This window comes from Xyrauchen texanus, chromosome 48 (genome assembly GCF_025860055.1).
Source record: "Xyrauchen texanus isolate HMW12.3.18 chromosome 48, RBS_HiC_50CHRs, whole genome shotgun sequence".
Lineage (NCBI taxonomy): Eukaryota > Metazoa > Chordata > Actinopteri > Cypriniformes > Catostomidae > Xyrauchen > Xyrauchen texanus.
Window position 1 is genome coordinate 25,623,350 of NC_068323.1, and position 18,450 is coordinate 25,641,799.

The following is an 18,450-nucleotide window of genomic DNA, read 5'->3' on the forward strand; positions in this document are numbered from 1 at the left end:
AGGGATATCTTCCATTCTGAATGTCACAGAGGCATGGGAGTTGGTTTATATCATTCATACTGACAAGCAGCCTTTGGAGTTTCATGATTGGCAGCTGCCAAGCCACCCCCTAGCAACTAAACGTTTAGCAATAACTATATCTCTGCACCACAAAATCAGAGAGACTTCCGGGTTGATTTATTTCACTCAGGATGGCAAGGAGACTTGATTAGTATCACTATGGTAACTGCCTAGCAACCAGATGAGGTTACCCTAGCAACCAAGTAACAAATCACATATCTCTGCATCAGAAAAACGTAGAGACTTCCGGGTTGACTTATTTCAATCAGGATGGCAAGGACATTTGATTAGTATCACTATGGTAACTGCCTAGCAACCAGATGGTGTTACCCTAGCAACAGAGTAACAAATCACATATCTCTGCATCAGAAAATCGTAGAGACTTCCGGGTTGACTTATTTCAATCATGATGGCAAGGACACTTGATTAGTATCACTATGGTAACTGCCTAGCAACCAGATGGGGTTACCCTAGCAACCGAGTAACAAATCACATATCTCTGCACCAGAAAATCAGAGAGACTTCTGGGTTGATTTATTTCAATCAGGATGGCAAGGAGACTTGATTAGTATCACTATGGTAACTGCCTAGCAACCAGATGGGGTTACACTAGCAACCAAGTAACAAATCACATATCTCTGCATCAGAAAAACGTAGAGACTTCCGGGTTGACTTATTTCAATCAGGATGGCAAGGACATTTGATTAGTATCACTATGGTAACTGCCTAGCAACCAGATGGTGTTACCCTAGCAACAGAGTAACAAATCATATATCTCTGCATCAGAAAAACGTAGAGACTTCCGGGTTGACTTATTAAAATCAGGATGGCAAAGAGACTTCATTAGTATCACTATGGTAACTGCCTAGCAACCAGATGGGGTTACCCTAGCAACCGAGTAACAAATCACATATCTCTGCATCAGAAAAATGTAGAGACTTCCGGGTTGACTTATTTCAATCAGGATGGCAAGGAGACTTCATTAGTATCACTATGGTAACTGCCTAGCAACCAGATGAGGTTACCCTAGCAACCGAGTAACAAATCACATATCTCTGCATCAGAAAAACGTAGAGACTTCCGGGTTGACTTATTTCACTCAGGATGGCAAGGAGACTTGATTAGTATCACTATGGTAACTGCCTAGCAACCAGATAGGGTTACCCTAGCAACCGAGTAACAAATCACATATCTCTGCATCAGAAAAACGTAGAGACTTCCGGGTTGACTTATTTCAATCAGGATGGCAAGGAGACTTTATTAGTTTCACAATGGTAACTGCCTAGCAACCAGATGGGGTTACCCTAGCAACCGAGTAACAAATCACATATCTTTGCACCAGAAAATAGTAGAGACTTCTGGGTTCATTTATTTCACTCAGGATGGCAAGGACACTTCATTACTATCACTATGGTAACTGCCTAGAAACAAGATGGGGTTACCCTAGCAACCGAGTAACAAATCACATATCTCTGCCCCAGAAAATAGTACAGACTTCCGGGTTCACTTATTTCAATCAGGACGGCAAGGAGACTTGATTAGTATCACTATGGTAACTGCCTAGCAACCAGATGGGGTTACCCTAGCAACCGAGTAACAAATCACATATTTCTGCACCAGAAAATCATACACACTTCTGGGTTGATTTATTTACAGACTTCTGGGTTGATTTATTTATGACCATAATTTTTGTTCTTTTCAAGTTATAACATGCTGTTTGACGAGTTTTGCCACGGCAAGCACCACTCACATTTTCTTCTGGAAATGTACCTATCTACTTATTATTATTATTATTATTATAATAATAATAATAATTATTATTCCACACAAAAGTTCGGCGCGTAACTTGTCCCGCAGCTTTTGTCACACACCCCTGAGTGAGGCGTCAAATTATGCGGCCTATTGAGGAGAGGTGTGGAATGACTTTTATAAGCGATCGGCGGTACGGTATTTGCCCCAGGGGCAAAAAAGCGGCCGAAAAAATCCCATAGACTTAACATTGCGACAAACTTTGACGAGTCACAGTCCGAGCGAGAATTTCGCAGAAACGTGTGATTTGCCACATTTGAAGAGGCTGGCAGGCTCTGTAAGAGCATACCTCAATATGTGGTAAAAGTTGCACCCCTGGGGGGCAGGAGCTGCCCAAAGTTGCCCCATTGACTTACAATGGTGTAGGACGGCCCATGAAATGACATTGCATAGGGATATTGTATTGAACATAGCTCTGGATCACAGTGTCATAGAGACAAGGGGGCGGGCTCATTTCACTCAGACGACCAATCAGTCTCTCGGGATCATTGTGAAGCTATCAAGCCACGCCCTAGCAACAATTTAAGGCACCTTAGCAACAAGTCCTATAGACTTCTAATGAAAGACATCAAAGGGATATCTCCGGATAGAAGTGTCATAGAAACACAAGGGTGGTCTCGTTTCACTCGGGACAACAAACAGCCAATCATGAATCACCTCAACACTTCCTAGCCCCTTCCTAGCAACCATTGTCGAGCACCTTAACAACCAAAATCCATAGAGGGATATCTTCCATTCTGAATGTCACAGAGGCATGGGAGTTGGTTTATATCATTCATACTGACAAGCAGCCTTTGGAGTTTCATGATTGGCAGCTGTCAAGCCACTCCCTAGCAACTAAACAGAGTACCCTAGCAACCATTTAGCAATAACTATATCTCTGCACCAGAAAATCAGAGAGACTTCTGGGTTCATTTATTTCAATCAGGATGGCAAGGAGACTTGATAAGTATCACTATGGTAACTGCCTAGCAACCACATGGGGTTACCCTAGCAACCGAGGAACAAATCACATATCTCTGCACCAGAAAATCAGAGAGAATTCTGGGTTGATTTATTTCAATCAGGATGGCAAGGAGACTTGATAAGTATCACTATGGTAACTGCCTAGCAACCACATGGGGTTACCTTAGCAACCGAGTAACAAATCACATATCTCTGCATCAGAAAAAACGTAGAGACTTCCGGATTGACTTATTTCAATCAGGATGGCAAAGAGACTTCATTAGTATCACTATGGTAACTGCCTAGCAACCAGATGTGGTTACCCTAGCAACCAAGTAACAAATCACATATCTCTGCACCAGATAATCGTAGAGACTTCTGGATTGATTTATTTCAATCAGGATGTCAAGGAGACTTGATAAGTATCACTATGGTAACTGCCTAGCAACCACATTGGGTTACCCTAGCAACCGAGTATCAAATCACATATCTCTGGACCAGAAAATCGTAGAGACTTCTGGGTTGGTTTATTTTAATCAGGATGTCAAGAACACTTGATAAGTATCACTATGGTGACTGCCTAACAACCATATGGGGTTACCCTAGCAACCGAGTAACAAATCACATATCTCTGCAACAGAACAACATAAAGACTTCTGGCTTTGTTCATGGGACTCAGGGTAGCAAGGATCAATCAATCAATCCATCCATCCATCCATCCATCCATCCATCCATCTATCTATCTATCCATCCATCCATCTATCTATCTATCTATCTATCTGAGGGTCAATATCTATCTATCTATCTATCTATCTATCTATCTATCTATCTATCTGTCTCTCTGTCTGTCTGTTGTCTATCTATCTATCTGAGGGTCAATGTCTATCTATCTATCTATCTATCTATCTATCTATCTATCTATCTGAGGGTAAATATCTATCTATCTATCTCTCTATCTATCTGAGTGTCTGTCTGTCTGTCTGTCTGTCTATCTATCTATCTATCTATCTATCTATCTATCTATCTAGCAACTAAGTTAAACTTTAAACTACTTTAAACTAATTTAAACTAATTTAAACTACAAACTAATTTAAACTTCAAACTAATTTAAACTATAAACAAATTTAAAATTCAAACTACTTTAAACTTCTTCAAACTTTCTGGTCCAAACTTTCACAAGCCAACTTAAAGTTTGTCTCGACGAACTTTTTTTTCTAGTTAAGTTGGCTTGTGAAAGCCAACTTACTGAAATCCTATTTAAACTTATTATTATTATTATTTTTCTGTCAAAAATTTACAACTCTAACTCCTCCTAGAGCTTTAACTCCACAAACTCCAAACTCGGCTCAGACACTCAAACTGTTCTGACTCGGTATGCTATATCTTTTCTAACTGATCGGACTTACGGTTTTCCTAAAAATGACGATCAAACTCGGAAAAAACTCCCATTGACTTAACATTGCGGAATGTTCAGAAATTTAAATCCCAACTGACATTTTCACACACACACACAAAAAGGGCCTGTCAGCCCTGCATCTCTCCCTCTCTCTCTCCCTCAGAGGATTTATTTTATCAAGCAGCCAAAAAGTAATGACCTAAAATCTTCATAGCCACACGCTAAAACATGCTAAACACGTGCTAGCATCTATCTGAGTGTCAATATCTATCTATCTATCTATCTATCTATCTATCTGAGGGTAAATATCTATCTCTCTCTCTCTATCTATCTATCTCTCTATATATCTAAGGGTAAATATCTATCTATCTATCTATCTATCTATCTAGCAACTAAGTTAAACTTTTTTAACACTACACTGTAGAACTGGCTCATTAGAGTCATTAATTTGGGAATCAGACTAAACTGGTCACACTGTAAGTTTCACATTGTAGATTCAAAAGAACCGGCTCATTAGAGTCATTCATTTGGGAATCAGACTAAACTGGTCACACTGTAAGTTTCACATTGTAGATTCAAAAGAACCGGCTCATTAGAGTCATTAATTTGGGAATCAGACTACACTGGTCACACTGTATGTTTCACATTGTAGATTCAAAAGAACTGGCTCATTAGAGTCATTAATTTGGGAATCAGACTACACTGGTCACACTGTATGTTTCACACTGTAGAGTCAAAAGAACCGGCTCATTAGAGTAATTTGTTTGGGAATCAGTCTACACTGGTCACACTGTATGTTTCACATTGTAGATTCAAAAGAACTGGCTCATTAGAGTCATTAATTTGGGAATCAGACTACACTGGTCACACTGTGTGTTTCACATTTTAGATTCAAAAGAACTGGCTCATTAGAGTCATTAATTTGGGAATCAGACTACACTGGTCACACTGTATGTTTCACACTAGATTCAAAAGAACCGGCTCATTAGAGTCATTAATTTGGGAATCAGACTACACTGGTCACACTGTATGTTTCACACTGTAGATTCAAAAGAACCGGCTCATTAGAGTCATTTGTTTGGGAATCAGTCTACACTGGTCACACTGTATGTTTCACACTGTGGATTCAAAAGAACCGGCTCATTAGAGTCATTAATGTTGTAATCAGACTACACTGGTCACACTGTATGTTTCATACTGTAGATTCAAAAGAACCGGCTCATTAGAGTCATTTGTTTTGGAATCAGTCTACACTGGTAAAACATGCTAGCATCGCCTAGCGAAGTGCTAAAACATGCTAAAAACGTGCTAGCATCATGCTAACACATGCTAGCATCGCAAAGCGAAGTGCTAAAACCTGCTAAAAACGTGCTAGCATCATGCTAACACATGCTAGCATCGCCTAGCGAAGTGTTAAAACATGCTAAAAATGTGCTAGCATCATGCTAACACATGCTAGCATCGCCAAGCGAAGTGCTAAAAAATGCTAAAAACGTGCTAGCATCATGCTAACACATGTTAGCATCGCATAGCGAAGTGTTAAAACATGCTAAATATGTGCTAGCATCATGCTAACACATGCTAGCATCGCCTAGCGAAGTGCTAAAACATGCTAAAAACATGCTAGCATCATGCTAACACATGTTAGCATCGCCTAGCGAAGTGTTAAAACATGCTAAAAACGTGCTAGCATCATGCTAACACATGCTAGCATCGCCAAGCGAAGTGCTAAAAGATGCTAAAAACGTGCTAGCATCTATCTGTCTGTCTATCTATCTATCTATCTATCTATCTGAGGGTCAATATCTATCTATCTATCTATCTATCTATCTATCTATTTGAGGGTCAATATCTATCTATCTATCTATCTATCTATCTATCTATCTATTTGAGGGTCAATATCTATCTATCTATCTATCTGAGGGTAAATATCTATCTATCTATATCTATCTATCTATCTGAGGGTAAATATCTATCTATCTATCTCTCTATCTATCTATCTGAGTGTCTATCTATCTATCTATCTATCTAGCAACTAAGTTAAACTTTTAACTACTTTAAACTACAAACTACTTTAAACTTTAAACTCATTTAAACTATAAACTACTTTAAACTTCAAACTACTTTAAACTATAAACTACTTTAAAATTCAAACTAATTTAAACTTTAGACTAATTTAAACTTTAAACTAATTTAAACTATAAACTAATTTAAACTTCAAACTACTTTAAAAATCAAACTAATTTAAACTTTAGACTAATTTAAACTATAAACTACTTTAAACTTCAAACTACTTTAAAATTCAAACTAATTTAAACTTTAGACTAATTTAAACTTTAAACTAATTTAAACTATAAACTAATTTAAACTTCAAACTACTTTAAACTTCAAACTTTCTGGTCCAAACTTTCACAAGCCAACTTAAAGTTTGTCTCGACGAACTTTTTCTAGTTATTATTATTATTATTCTGTCAAAAATTTACAACTCTAACTCCTCCTAGAGCTTTAACTCCACATACTCCAAACTCGGCTCAGACACTCAAACTGTTCTGACTCGGTATGCAATATTTTTTCTAACTGATCGGACTTATGGTTTTCCTAAAAATGACGATCAAACTCGGAAAAAACTCCCATTGACTTAACATTGCGGAATGTTCAGATTTTCAAACTCCTCAACTGCCAAAAATTCAAATCTAAATCCCTTGAAACCAGAGACTAAATCAAACTGCCATCCTACTATATGAGCCATTGAGACTCATTTAAACTAATAAACTCATCTATGACACTTATCTATCTATCTATCTATCTATCTATCTATCTACTTTAAACTAAATTCAAACTTCAAACTAATTTAAACTTCAAACTAATTTTGTTAAAATCCTCTTGTTTCTAAACTCAAACTTGTACATTAATAAACTCATAAATTCATACACTTATGAACTCTTAAACTCAAATGAACAAACTTATAAACTCTAAACTCACACACTGAGTGTGTAAGTTAGCGTGTGTGTGTGTGTGAGCGTGTGTGAGCGAGTTAGTGAGCATGTATGTGTGTGTGAGTGTGTGAGCGAGTGTGTGAGCTAGTTAGTGTGTGTGTGTGTGTGTGTGTGTGTGTGTGTGTGAGCGAGTGTGTGAGCTAGTTAGTGTGTGTGTGTGTGTGTGTTTATGTGCATTAGTGTGTGTGTGTGTGTGTGTGTGACAGTTAGTGAGCATGTATGTGTGTGTGAGTGTGTAAGTGTGTGAGCGAGTTAGTGTGTGTGTGTGTGTTTATGTGCATTAGTGTGTGTGTGTGTGTGTGTGTGCACATAGCAACCACTCAGAACACCCTAGCAACTGACAAACAACCACCCAGAACACCCTAGCAACCACCCAAAATACCTTACAACACCCTAGCAACCACCCAGAACACCCTAGCAACCACCCAAAATACCTTAGAACACCCTAGCAACACCATAGCAACCACCCAAAATACTCATCTATGACACTTAAACTATTAAACTCATAATAATTTATTTTTAAATTAAAATTAAAGTAAAATAAAATTTACTTTACACTTCAAACTAATTTAAACTAATTTAAATTTTAAACTAATTTTAACTTCAAACTACTAAATGTACTTCATTTAAACATAAACTTTCATTAAACTCATGAATTGATACACTTACAAACTCTTAAATTAATAAACTCTGAACTTTTAGACTTATATTTAAACTTATAAACTCAAACTTATAAACTCGTATACTTATAAACTCATGAATTCATACACTTATAAACTCTAAACTCAAAAACTCTATGAAAAAAACTCAGTGAAATGTATTCATTTAAACTAATAAACTCATCTATCTATGACACTTATCTATCTATCTATCTATCTATCTATCTATCTATCTATCTACTTTAAACTAATTTAAACTATAAACTACTTTAAACTTTAGACTAATTTAAACTTTAAACTAATATAAACTATAAACTAATTTAAACTTCAAACTACTTTAAACTATAAACTTTCTGGTCCAAACTTTCACAAGCCAACTTAAAGTACCTAAAATGATCGATTGATCGATCTATCTATCTATCTATCTATCTATCTATCTATCTATCTGAGGGTAAATATCTCTCTCTCTCTATCTATCTATCTATCTGAGGATAAATATCTATCTATCTATATCTATCTCTCTATATATCTAAGGGTAAATATCTATCTATCTATCTATCTATCTATCTATCTATCTAGCAACTAAGTAAAACTTTTTTAACACTACACTGTAGAACTGGCTCATTAGAGTCATTCATTTGGGAATCAGACTAAACTGGTCACACTGTAAGTTTCACATTGTAGATTCAAAAGAACCGGCTCATTAGAGTCATTAATTTGAGAATCAGACTACACTGGTCACACTGTATGTTTCACATTGTAGATTCAAAAGAACTGGCTCATTAGAGTCATTAATTTGAGAATCAGACTACACTGGTCACACTGTATGTTTCACATTGTAGATTCAAAAGAACTGGCTCATTAGAGTCATTAATTTGGGAATCAGACTACACTGGTCACATTGTATGTTTCACACTGTAGATTCAAAAGAACTGGCTCATTAGAGTCATTCATTTGGGAATCAGACTACACTGGTCACACTGTATGTTTCACATTGTAGATTCAAAAGAACTGGCTCATTAGAGTCATTAATTTGGGAATCAGACTACACTGGTCACACTGTATGTTTCACATTGTAGATTCAAAAGAACCGGCTCATTAGAGTCATTAATATTGTAATCAGATTACACTGGTCACACTGTAAGTTTCACATTGTAGATTCAAAAGAACCGGCTCATTAGAGTCATTAATTTGGGAATCAGACTACACTGGTCACACTGTATGTTTCACATTGTAGATTCAAAAGAACCGGCTCATTAGAGTCATTTGTTTGGGAATCAGTCTACACTGGTAACGCATGCTAGCATCGCCTAGCGAAGTGCTAAAACATGCTAAAAAAGTGCTAGCATCATGCTAACACATGCTAGCATCGCCTAGCGAAGTGCTAAAACATGCTAAAAACGTACTAGCATCATGCTAACACATGCTAGCATCGCCTAGCAAAGTGCTAAAACATGCTAAAAGCGTCTTAGCATCATGCTAACACATGCTTAGCATCACCTAGCGAAGTGCTTAAAACATACTAAAAGCGTGCTTAGCATCATGCTAACACATGCTTAGCATCGCCTAGCGAAGAGCTAAAACATGCTAAAAGCGTCGCTAGCATCATGCTTAACACATGCTAGCATCGCCTAGCGAAGTCGCTAAAACATGCTAAAATCGTCTTAGCATCATGCTAACACATGCTAGCATCGCCTAGCTGAGTGCTTAAAACATGCTAAAAACATTCTAGCATCATGCTAACACATGTTAGCATCGCCTAGCGAAGTGTTAAAACATGCTAAAAACGTGCTAGCATCATGCTAACACATGCTAGCATCGCCAAGCGAAGTGCTAAAAGATGCTAAAAACGTGCTAGCATCATGCTAACACATGCTAGCATCACCTAGCGAAGTACTAAAAAATGCTAAAAACGTGCTAGCATCTATCTGTCTGTCTATCTATCTATCTGAGGGTCAATATCTATCTATCTATCTATTTGAGGGTCAATATCTATCTATCTATCTATCTATTTGAGGGTCAATATCTATCTATCTATCTATCTGAGGGTAAATATCTATCTATCTATATCTATCTATCTATCTGAGGGTAAATATCTATCTATCTATCTCTCTATCTATCTATCTGAGTGTCTATCTATCTATCTATCTATCTATCTATCTATCTATCTATCTAGCAACTAAGTTAAACTTTTAACTACTTTAAACTACAAACTACTTTAAACTTTAAACTAATTTAAACTTTAAACTTATTTAAACTATAAACTACTTTAAACTTCAAACTACTTTAAACTATAAACTACTTTAAACTTCAAACTACTTTAAACTATAAACTACTTTAAAATTCAAACTAATTTAAACTTTAGACTAATTTAAACTTCAAACTACTTTAAAATTCAAACTAATTTAAACTTTAGACTAATTTAAACTTTAAACTAATTTAAACTATAAACTAATTTAAACTTCAAACTTCTTTAAACTTTAGACTAATTTAAACTTTAAACTAATTTAAACTATAAACTACTTTAAACTTCTTCAAACTTTCTGGTCCAAACTTTCACAAGCCAACTTAAAGTTTGTCTCGACGAACTTTTTTTTCTAGTTATTATTCTTCTTACTCTGAAATTTCTATATCTAACTCCTAGAGCTTTTAAGCTACAGGCACCAAACTCGGCACAGACCTTCAGACTAATCCCGAATAGTGTGCTATATCTTTTCTAACTGATCGGACTTACGGTTTTCCTAAAAATGACGATCAAACTCGGAAAAAACTCCCATTGACTTAACATTGCGGAATGTTCAGAAATTCAAATTCCAACTGACATTTTCACACACACAGACAAAAAGGGCCTGTCAGCCCTGCATCTCTCCCTCTCTCTCTCCCTCAGAGGATTTCTTTTATCAAGCAGCCAAAAAGTAATGACCTAAAATCTTCCTAGCCACTCGCTAAAACATGCTAAAAACGTGCTAGCATCTATCTGAGGGTCAATATCTATCTATCTATCTATCTATCTATCTATCTATCTATCTATCTATCTAGCAACTAAGTTAAACTTTTTTAACACTACACTGTAGAACCGGCTCATTAGAGTCATCCATTTGGGAATCAGACTACACTGGTCACACTGTATGTTTCACACTGTAGATTCAAAAGAACTGGCTCATTAGAGTCATTCATTTGGGAATCAGACTACACTGGTCACACTGTATGTTTCACACTGTAGATTCAAAAGAACCAGCTCATTAGAGTCATTAATTTGGGAATCAGACTACACTGGTCACACTGTATGTTTCACATTTTAGATTCAAAAGAACTGGCTCATTAGAGTCATTAATTTGGGAATCAGACTACACTGGTCACACTATGTTTCACACTGTAGAGTCAAAAGAACCGGCTCATTAGAGTCATTCATTTGGGAACACACAAAGACAAAAAGGGCCTGTCAGCCCTGCATCTCTCCCTCTCTCTCTCCCTCATTGCATAGATATTTTGTATTGAACATAGCTCTGGATCACAGTGTCATAGAGACAAGGGGGCGGGCTCATTTTACTCAGACGACCAATCAGTCTCTCGGGATCATTGTGAAGCTATCAAGCCACGCCCTAGCAACAATTTAAAGCACCTTAGCAACAACTCCCATAGACTTCTAATGAAAGACATCAAAGGGATATCTCCGGATAGAAGTGTCATAGAAACACAAGGGTGATCTCGTTTGACTCGGGGCAGCAAACAGCCAATCATGAATCACCTCAACACTTCCTAGCCCCTCCCTAGCAACCATTGTCGAGCACCTTAACAACCAAAATCCATAGAGGGATATCTTCCATTCTGAATGTCACAGAGGCATGGGAGTTGGTTTATATCGTTCATACTGACAAGCAGCCTTTGGAGTTTCATGATTGGCAGCTGTCAAGCCACTCCCTAGCAACTAAACAGAGTACCCTAGCAACCGTTTAGCAATAAATATATCTCTGCACCAGAAAATCAGAGAGACTTCTGGGTTCATTTATTTCAATCAGGATGGCAAGGAGACTTGATAAGTATCACTATGGTAACTGCCTAGCAACCACATGGGGTTACCCTAGCAACCGAGTAACAAATCACATATCTCTGCACCAGAAAATCAGAGAGACTTCTGGGTTGATTTATTTCAATCAGGATGGCAAGGAGACTTGATTAGTATCACTATGGTAACTGCCTAGCAACCACATGGGGTTACCTTAGCAACCGAGTAACAAATCACATATCTCTGCATCAGAAAAGCGTAGAGACTTCCGGATTGACTTATTTCAATCAGGATGGCAAAGAGACTTCATTAGTATCACTATGGTAACTGCCTAGCAACCAGATGTGGTTACCCTAGCAACCAAGTAACAAATCACATATCTCTGCACCAGATAATCGTAGAGACTTCTGGGTTGATTTATTTCAATCAGGATGTCAAGGAGACTTGATAAATATCACTATGGTAACTGCCTAGCAACCACATTGGGTTACCCTAGCAACCGAGTAACAAATCACATATCTCTGGACCAGAAAATCGTAGAGACTTCTGGGTTGGTTTATTTCAATCAGGATGTCAAGAAGACTTGATAAGTATCACTATGGTGACTGCCTAACAACCAGATGGGGTTACCCTAGCAACCGAGTAACAAATCACATATCTCTGCACCAGAAAATCAGAGAGACTTCTGGGTTGATTTATTTCAATCAGGATGGCAAGGAGACTTGATAAGTATCACTATGGTAACTGCCTAGCAACCACATGGGGTTACCTTAGCAACTGAGTAACAAATCACATATCTCTGCATCAGAAAAAAGTAGAGACTTCCGGATTGACTTATTTCAATCAGGATGGCAAGGACACTTCATTAGTATCACTATGGTAACTGCCTACCAACCAGATGGGGTTACCCTAGCAACCGAGTAACAAATCACATATCTATGCACCAGAAAATCATAGAGACTTCTGGGTTGATTTATTTCAATCAGGATGTCAAAGAGACTTGATAAGTATCACTATGGTAACTGCCTAGCAACCACTTTGGGTTACCCTAGCAACCGAGTATCAAATCACATATCTCTGGACCAGAAAATCGTAGAGACTTCTGGGTTGGTTTATTTCAATCAGGATGTCAAGAACACTTGATAAGTATCACTATGGTGACTGCCTAACAACCAGATGGGGTTACCCTAGCAACCGAGTAACAAATCACATATCTCTGCAATAGAACAACATAAAGACTTCTGGCTTTGTTCATGGGACTCAGGGTAGCAAGGATCAATCAATCAATCAATCCATCCATCCATCCATCCATCCATCGATCTATCTGAGGGTCATTATCTATCTATCTATCTATCTATCTATCTATCTATCTGTCTCTCTGTCTGTCTGTTGTCTATCTATCTATCTGAGGGTCAATGTCTATCTATCTATCTATCTATCTATCTATCTATCTATCTATCTATCTGAGGGTAAATATCTATCTATCTATCTCTCTATCTATCTGAGTGTCTGTCTGTCTATCTATCTATCTATCTATCTAGCAACTAAGTTAAACTTTAAACTACTTTAATTTAAACTAAACTAATTTAAACTATAAACTACTTTAAACTATAAACTACTTTAAACTAATTTAAACTTCAAACTAATTTAAACTACAAACTAATTTAAACTATAAACAAATTTAAAATTCAAACTACTTTAAACTTCTTCAAACTTTCTGGTCCAAACTTTCACAAGCCAACTTAAAGTTTGTCTCGACGAACTTTTTTTTCTAGTTAAGTTGGCTTGTGAGAGCCAACTTACTGAAATCCTACTTAAACTTATTATTATTCTGATTCTTCTTAGCGGTGAAATTTCTATATCTATCTCCTCCTAGAGCTTTAACTCCACATACTCCAAACTCGGCACAGACACTCAAACTGTTCTGACTCGAGTGTGCTATATCTTTTCTAACTGATCGGACTTACGGTTTTCCTAAAAATGACGATCAAACTCGGAAAAAACTCCCATTGACTTAACATTGCGGAATGTTCAGAAATTTAAATCTCAACTGACATTTTCACACACACAGACAAAAAGGGCCTGTCAGCCCTGCATCTCTCCCTCTCTCTCCCTCAGAGGATTTATTTTATCAAGCAGCCAAAAAGTAATGACCTAAACTCTTCATAGCCACACGCTAAAACATGCTAAAAACATGCTAGCATCATGCTTAACACATGCTTAGCATTGACTAGCGAAGTGTTAAAACAAGCTAAAAATGTGCTAGCATCATGCTAAAATCAGCCTAGCGAAGTGCTAAAACATGCTAAAAGCGTCTTAGCATCATGCTTAACACAAGCTAGCATCGCCTAGCGAAGGGCTAAAACATGCTTAAAAGCGTGCTTAGCATACGCCTAGCGAAGTGCTAAAAATGCTAAAAGCGTCTTAGCATCATGCTTAACACATGCTTAGCATCGCCTAGCGAAGTGCTTAAAACATGCTAAAAGCGTGCTTAGCATCATGCTTAACACATGCTAGCATCGCCTAGCGAAGTGCTAAAAAATGCTAAAAGCGTCTATAGCATCATGCTTAACACATGCTTAGCATCGCCTAGCGAAGTGCTTAAAACATGCTAAAAGCGTCGTTAGCATCATGCTAACACATGCTTAACATCGCCTAGCGAAGTGTGAAAACATGCTGAAAGCGTGTTAGCATCATGGTAACACATGCTTAGCATCGCCTAGCGAAGTGCTTAAAAATTCTAAAAGCGTGATACCATCATGCTTAACACATGTTAGCATCAGCCTAACGAAGTGCTAAAATATGCTAAAAGCGTGTTAGCATCATGCTAACACATGCTAGCATCATCTAGCGAATTGCTAAAACATGATAAAACGTGCTAGCATCATGCTAACACATGCTAGCATTGCCTAGCGAAGTGCTAAAACATGCTAAAAACGTGTTAGCATCATGCTAACTGAGGGTCAATATCTATCTATCTATCTATTTGAGGGTCAATATCTATCTATCTATCTATCTATCTGAGGGTAAATATCTATCTCTCTCTCTCTATCTATCTATCTATCTGAGGGTAAATATCTATCTATCTATCTATCTGTGTCTATCTATCTATCTATCTATCTATCTATCTATCTAGCAACTAAGTTAAACTTTAAACGACTTTAAACTACAAACTACTTTAAACTTTAAACTAATTTAAACTACAAACTACTTTAAACTAATTTAAACTTTAAACTCATTTAAACTATAAACTACTTTAAACTTCAAACTACTTTAAACTATAAACTACTTTAAACTAATTTAAACTTCAAACTACTTTAAACTTCTTCAAACTTTCTGGTCCAAACTTTCACAAGCCAACTTAAAGTTTGTCTCGACGAACTTTTTCTAGTTATTAAGTTGGCTTGTGAGAGCCAACTTACTGAAATCCTATTTAAACTTATTATTATTATTATTATTATTATTATTCTTCTGAGACTAAAATTACCAAGACTAACTCCTCCTAGAGCTTTTAAGCTACAGGCACCAAACTTCGGCACAGACCTTCAGACTAATCCGAATAGTGTGCTATATCTTTTCTAACTGATCGGACTTACGGTTTTCCTAAAAATGATGATCAAACTCGGAAAAAACTCCCATTGACTTAACATTGCGGAATGTTCAGAAATTCAAATTCCAACTGACATTTTCACACACACAGACAAAAAGGGCCTGTCAGCCCTGCATCTCTCCCTCTCTCTCTCCCTCAGAGGATTTCTTTTATCAAGCAGCCAAAAAGTAATGACCTAAAATCTTCCTAGCCACACACTAAAACATGCTAAAAGCGTGCTAGCATCTATCTGAGGGTCAATATCTATCTATCTATCATATCTATCTATCTATCTATCTATCTATCTGAGGGTAAATATCTATCTCTCTCTCTCTATCTATCTATATCTATCTCTCTATATATCTAAGGGTAAATATCTATCTATCTATCTATCTATCTATCTATCTATCTATCTATCTATCTATCTAGCAACTAAGTTAAACTTTTTTAACACTACACTGTAGAACTGGCTCATTAGAGTCATTCATTTGGGAATCAGACTAAACTGGTCACACTGTATGTTTCACATTGTAGATTCAAAAGAACTGGCTCATTAGAGTCATTAATTTGGGAATCAGACTACACTGGTCACACTGTATGTTTCACATTGTAGATTCAAAAGAACTGGATCATTAGAGTCATTAATTTGGGAATCAGACTACACTGGTCACACTGTATGTTTCACATTGTAGATTCAAAAGAACTGGCTCATTAGAGTCATTAATTTGGGAATCAGACTACACTGGTCACACTGTATGTTTCACACTGTAGATTCAAAAGAACTGGATCATTAGAGTCATTCATTTGGGAATCAGACTACACTGGTCACACTGTATGTTTCACACTGTAGATTCAAAAGAACTGGATCATTAGAGTCATTCATTTGGGAATCAGACTACACTGGTCACACTGTATGTTTCACACTGTAGAGTCAAAAGAACCGGCTCATTAGAGTCATTAATTTGGGAACACACACAGACAAAAAGGGCCTGTCAGCCCTGCATCTCTCCCTCTCTCTCTCCCTCATTGCATAGGGATTTTGTATTGAACATAGCTCTGGATCACAGTGTCATAGAGACAAGGGGCGGGCTCATTTTACTCAGACGACCAATCAGTCTCTCGGGATCATTGTGAAGCTATCAAGCCACGCCCTAGCAACAATTTAAAGCACCTTAGCAACAACTCCCATAGACTTCTAATGAAAGATATCAAAGGGATATCTCCGGATAGAAGTGTCATAGAAACACAAGGGTGGTCTCGTTTGACTCGGGGCAGCAAACAGCCAATCATGAATCACCTCAACACTTCCTAGCCCCTCCCTAGCAACCATTGTCGAGCACCTTAACAACCAAAATCCATAGAGGGATATCTTCCATTCTGAATGTCACAGAGGCATGGGAGTTGGTTTATATCATTCATACTGACAAGCAGCCTTTGGAGTTTCATAATTGGCAGCTGTCAAGCCACTCCCTAGCAACTAAACAGAGTACCCTAGCAACCGTTTAGCAATAACTATATCTCTGCACCAGAAAATCAGAGAGACTTCTGGGTTCATTTATTTCAAGCAGGATGGCAAGGAGACTTGATAAGTATCACTATGGTAACTGCCTAGCAACCACATGGGGTTACCCTAGCAACCGAGTAACAAATCACATATCTCTGCACCAGAAAATCAGAGAGACTTCTGGGTTGATTTATTTCAATCAGGATGGCAAGGAGACTTGATAAGTATCACTATGGTAACTGCCTAGCAACCACATGGGGTTACCTTAGCAACCGAGTAACAAATCACATATCTCTGCATCAGAAAAGCGTAGAGACTTCCGGATTGACTTATTTCAATCAGGATGGCAAAGAGACTTCATTAGTATCACTATGGTAACTGCCTAGCAACCAGATGTGGTTACCCTAGCAACCAAGTAACAAATCACATATCTCTGCACCAGATAATCGTAGAGACTTCTGGGTTGATTTATTTCAATCAGGATGTCAAGGAGACTTGATAAATATCACTATGGTAACTGCCTAGCAACCACATTGGGTTACCCTAGCAACCGAGTAACAAATCACATATCTCTGGACCAGAAAATCGTAGAGACTTCTGGGTTGGTTTATTTCAATCAGGATGTCAAGAAGACTTGATAAGTATCACTATGGTGACTGCCTAACAACCAGATGGGGTTACCCTAGCAACCGAGTAACAAATCACATATCTCTGCACCAGAAAATCAGAGAGATTTCTGGGTTGATTTATTTCAATCAGGATGGCAAGGAGACTTGATAAGTATCACTATGGTAACTGCCTAGCAACCAGATGGGGTTACCCTAGCAACCGAGTAACAAATCACATATCTCTGCACCAGATAATCGTAGAGACTTCTGGGTTGATTTATTTCAATCAGGATGTCAAGGAGACTTGACAAGTATCACTATGGTAACTGCCTAGCAACCACATTGGGTTACCCTAGCAACCGAGTAACAAATCACATATCTCTGGACCAGAAAATCGTAGAGACTTCTGGGTTGGTTTATTTCAATCAGGATGTCAAGAAGACTTGATAAGTATCACTATGGTGACTGCCTAACAACCAGATGGGGTTAGCCTAGCAACCGAGTAACAAATCACATATCTCTGCACCAGAAAATCAGAGAGACTTCTGGGTTGATTTATTTCAATCAGGATGGCAAGGAGACTTGATAAGTATCACTATGGTAACTGCCTAGCAACCACATGGGGTTACCTTAGCAACCGAGTAACAAATCACATATCTCTGCATCAGAAAAGCGTAGAGACTTCGGATTGACTTATTTCAATCAGGATGGCAAGGACACTTCATTAGTATCACTAAGGTAACTGCCTAGCAACCAGATGGGGTTACCCTAGCAACCGAGTAACAAATCAAATATCTCTGCACCAGAAAATCATAGAGACTTCTGGGTTGATTTATTTCAATCAGGATGTCAATGAGACTTGATATGTATCACTATGG